General features: G+C 40.0%; 1 pseudogene; it reads right to left on the bottom strand.

Moving 5' to 3' along the window:
* Positions 1-1,415: 1,415 nt before the first annotated feature.
* Positions 1,416-1,533, bottom strand: LOC118601476 (annotated as a pseudogene).
* Positions 1,534-5,142: the final 3,609 nt, after the last annotated feature.

The raw sequence follows: 5,142 nt of genomic DNA, 5'->3' as shown, positions 1-5,142 counted from the left end.
CCCTCTTTTCATGTTGACATCTACAGGAATTCAACAGAAAGATTATCCTATTAGGTGGAAATGTGACTCAAGGTAACCTTATCTTTGACACTAAGATAGATAAGAAATCACCTTTGTACCTGACAAAGAGCCTCTCTTTCTTTTTTTGGTATAAATGTCAGATAGAGAGAGTCTATATGACCTAGGATTCACTTCTAGCTTAGCCATTAGAGAATTTATTAACCAGTCTCTGATGATATAACTTGAAAAAGCAGATGAGATTTTGGTATGCTTTAGAACAGGATTTCTCAACCTTACCATTATTGACATTTTGGGCCAGATAATTTTGGGCTACTGTATACATTATAGGATGTTTTGCAGTATCCCTGTCTTCTACTCACTAGATGCCAGTAGGACTCCCTCCTTCCCAACTGTGACAACCAATAACGTCTCCAGGCATTGTCAGAGGTTCCCTGTGGGAACCACTGCCCCAGAGGAATCAGAATTGGAGTCCCTATGAGAGAGCCAAGGGAGCACTGGATGAGAGTCAGGTTTGAAGTTCATTGCCAAATCTGCCAGTTAGCAAAGATTTTTTTTTTTGTAAGTTTTATATAAGTTTAAGACCAGCATGTTTAAATTTGAGGAACTGGTTGGACCTTCTTGGATTGCAGCCTTCTCATCAGTAGTAGTAGAAAAATGCAACTCCAGAATGTTTTGCATACTTCCAAGTTCAGTTTTGATTTCAAGAGTGATCGGGGGGATGGAGTGAGTTCAGGCCTTAGACAGAGATCTGTAACTTGGCAGCTGCAGTCAGGTGATGAGATTCAGGCCTCTGCTTGCTCAGGGTGGCTTGTCTCCACAGCCAACTCAGCTCTCACCCTAAGCCTCTTGTGATGCTCTAGGAAGGAGTATCTCATTCCCTCACTTCTAGACTGTTCTCCCTCCCCAGCAGCTTAGAACGTGAGAGCTGCCAAGTGCTTAGAAATATTTGGTTTGAGCCCTTTATTACAGAGGGGGAAACTGAGGCTCAGGAAGAGGGAAGAGACTTAGCTGAGGTCACACAGTGAGTTAGAGTAAGACCTCATTATTGACCCAAGTTTCTTTCTTGTTTTAAAAAAACATTTTATTGAGGTATGATTGATGTGTAAAAAGCTACACGTTTTTAATGTATGCAACGTTATGGATCTGGGGATAAAGTATGCACCTGTGAAACTATCACCACCATCAAAGCCATAGATACATCCATCCCTCCCAAAGTTTCCTCCCACCTCTCTATTATTATTATTATTATTATTATTTTGTGGTATAAGCACTTACCATAAGACCTATCCTGTTAGCATTTTTTTTTTAAATTTTTAGATGAGGCAACCCTTGGTTGACCTCATAGATTGCAAGGACCTTGTCAGCTTACAACTCCTTATTTTTAAAATTTTTTACGCCTGCAGCACCTGGTATTCCTAGGTGGTCTTCCATCCAAGTACTAACCAGGCCAACCCTGCTTAGCTTCTGAGATCAGACGAGATCAGGCTTGTTCAGGGTAGCATGACTATAGTCCCTATTAATAAATTTTAAGTGTACAGTACAACATTGTTTGCTACAGGCCTGTGCTGTATCGTCAAGTTCTGGAACTTATACATCAGTTTCATTTGTGAGCCAAGTTTCTTGAGTCAGAGTCTGGTATTCTTTCTCCCATTCTGTGCTACTTACCTCTGGGAGACTCGCCTCCACATCCATTCAACCCTTGGCGGAGGTCTTTGTTGTAGACTTTTTCTGGAATTTCTTTTTCTTTCATTGAAACTTACATCTTTTTAGTTTTACTTCTGTCTGCTGATTTGTGCTCGATGATAGCCATCTAATGTCAAAGTAAGAGCTTAACACTTTAGCAAAAAAAAAAAAAAAAAAAAAAAAAAAGTGGTTACTTTGCTTCCCAAGAGAAACATTGGGCTTTTAATGGAAATTTAACCCAAATACAACAAATAGTGGGAATTGGAGACAGTGAGCTAGGTTTAGAAAGACTTTTGGAGCAGCTAGATCCCTGTGGGAAATTCCCCATCTTTGGAGGTCATGTAGTGTAACATTGTGCATAGAGTTACACATTGGGGTTGTTTCCCATCATGTCATTTAGAGGAAAGAACCTGGACTTTGAACATAGGTTCAAATTCCAGCTCCAACTCTTCATAGCTGTATTAATTTGTCACAAGGATAACAGTGTTTTGAATGGTTGCCGTGGGCTGGTCACATTACCTATATTATCTTATTAATTCTTACAACAACTGTGGGAAGAAAGTTTATGGATGAGAAAACCCGAGTTTCACAGAGCATGAGATACAAAGTTACACTAAGTAATAAAGTTAGAAGTGTCAAAGCAAAGAGCTGAACCCCAAACACTTGGACTCCAGATTACAAATGACCAAACTGGGACAAAAAAATTTCAGGCATAATATAACTTCTGTGAACTTCACTTTTTTAGTATGCTAAATTGAGACGATATTACCTCCTTAGAAGAATTTCTTGAGGATTAAATGAAATGTAGGTATAGCACCTGGCATCACCGAGTGCCTGATAGTCTTTTTAGCACAAGTTGCTCTGCTTAGTCTAATGTCAGTTACAATTTATTAAGGGCTAAGTGTTTTTGTTTATTTCAATATTTATTCACTAGGATAAATTTTAAGATTGGAATTACTGGACCAAAGATATGCATATTTAAAATTTTGATAATTATAGCCAAATCGTTCTCCAAAAAATTTTTTTTTTATAATCAATATATACTCCTAAGAGTCTACGAGAATTTTTGTTTCTCTATTTCCTTTCATTTTCTTAGTATCTTTATGACTTCCCAGCATTTAACACAGTGCCTTGCAAACAAGTAAATATTTAAAAATGTTTGAATTGGATTGAATTTCCATTTTTTTAAAAAATCTTTTTTGTGTCTCATGGGGACCCTGAGAAATCTCACCAGCTCAGTCTGTAGTTTATATGCTCTTGTCATTTCATTCAACAGTTATCGATGAAACAGTCACTGGTCCTGAACTTTAGAGACACAAAGGTGAATTAGACATACTTCCTTTCCTTACTTTCCCTTCTTACCCACTCTTAGGATTTTGTATTCTGTTGGCTGACACCTCTCTCTCATACTATATTTTAAATACTTACTCCTATTTTCAGATAAATGCTTTCTGTGGTGTTTTTTTACCCTACACGCAAGCCAAGTTGTTCAGGGAGGGGTTAATATCCCCAGATAGCTGATGGGCATGCTGAGGCTCTGCGAGGGGAAGAAGCTTCCAGAGGTCACAGACAACCTTGCCTAGTCTTTGGGGCTGCTGGACTGGGTCTAAGAAATAGGAACGGAGTCTTGGTGTTAATAACTCCATTATTCTGCAGGGAGGCAGGGAGCTGACACACTGGTAATTACCAAAGGGTGAAGATTGCTACCTGGTGTCTGCATCCTGGCGAGAGCTGAGTGGCTGGTATGGAGGACCACCTCCTGACTTCCTTCCAGAGAGAAGTATAGGGCATGATCTCTGTGTCTTGGACAAAAGCTCCTCAGGGTCATGAGGCCCGCAGCACCCAGTCCATATGCTACTAGAGGGAGGTCTGGAGTTTGTCCACTAGTGTCTGTGGGTTCCATGGGACCCCTGCGTCCTGCATTGCCACATTGACTAGGAATGCCAAGGGACCCTGAAATGCTGTCATTTCCATTTTAAATATTGACAGCCACGATCTTTATATCTAACGTGTTCTTTCTCTCCCCTTCATCTGCTTGCAAGTCTTTTTAAAATCTTTTCTCCCCCAGCAATTTAAATATGATGTGCCTAGTAATTTTTTAGTAATTATACTGCCTGGAATTCATGGAATTTCCTGGTTATGTGGGTTGCTGTTTTTGATTAAATTTGGCAAAAAAAAAAAAAGGCCAAAATGTTTTTACTAAGTGCTAACTTGATGTGAGCAAACTGCTAAGTGAGTGAAATATGTAATTTCACTTAATTTTGCAAAAACTATGCCATGGAGGTTAGTATTATTTTCCCCTATTCCCTCTGAAGAAATTGAGGCACAGAGAGATATGCGAAACAATGGATTTCAAACAGCGAGGAAATGGCAGAGTCAAGATTCGCATTCATGCCTGGCCGAGCTCTGGCCCCCTCGGTTATGCTCACCCTTCTAACTATTCAAAGCCACAAATGAGCTGCAGAAAATCTCAGATGCCCCGGGTTATCCTCTTATCATGCTATTTGCCTTTTGAGACTAAAATAAACCAATTTCTACATTAATTTGTAGCTCTCTTCTTGTTTGAAAGGCTGGTGCCCTGAGGACCATCTGAGTTCTATTAAGCCTTGAAGATACTGGAGTCATCTTGCTTGTCCTTGGTGTATTCCTAACTCACGCTCATATCCATTCCTCTTCTGTCCCGTGCAGTATGGTTTCTGGGATTTTGGACTCATTTTCAGCCAAATTGCGGTGAGATCTCATTAAAGCTGTTTATGGTTTGCCCCAAAGCACCGAGCCAGCATTATTTTCCTACATACTCACTTGTCCTGAAGCACTCTTGTTCACAGCTTCATGGACTCTCTGTGCCCTTTAACCTGTCAGGTCACTGTTTTATTGCTTGACACAATCCAGTCTTCATCTGATTTACATTTCTTCTGTTCATAGCCATGACGGCAAGTATGAAAAAGTTGAATGGGGTCAGAGTCACATTGTTTCCAGACCAAAATGAGGAGACTGGAAGGCAAGTTTCTTTTCATCTTTATTCGTAAGGTCTCAATATGGTGCCCCAAAGTGTAGCTCCTAAATGCCTCAGGGATTAGCAAGAGCTAAGCCAACTAGAAGATGAAAGAGACTAAAAAGCATTTAAGGAGAATAAACATCTGCACAGTAACCCATTCGTGTTTGAGTTCTTTTGGGAAAAGATTCAGTACATTCCTAAATTAAGCCGTGTGGTTTGGTAAGAAAAAGTCTTGATTATTTTTTCATTGTTTGCCTTGACTTTTATGTACCATGTGGAGTTCTATAGCCAAATTCTGCCTCCCCCCCCCCCCCAAAGTCGTGTTACACAAGCTAGTTATGTTTTTCTTGGAGGCGTTCTCCTTGGGAACCAGAGTCTTACCTTACAAAGTATCAAGGTATGTTGTGGGGTCCAAAACAATAGTTTGGAGTCAAACACTC

Source organism: Rousettus aegyptiacus, unplaced genomic scaffold (assembly GCF_014176215.1).
Source record: "Rousettus aegyptiacus isolate mRouAeg1 unplaced genomic scaffold, mRouAeg1.p scaffold_m13_p_3, whole genome shotgun sequence".
NCBI classification, from domain to species: Eukaryota; Metazoa; Chordata; class Mammalia; order Chiroptera; family Pteropodidae; genus Rousettus; species Rousettus aegyptiacus.
The sequence above is the reverse complement of the archived record's forward strand: the minus strand, read 5'-3'. Positions and strand labels throughout refer to the sequence as shown.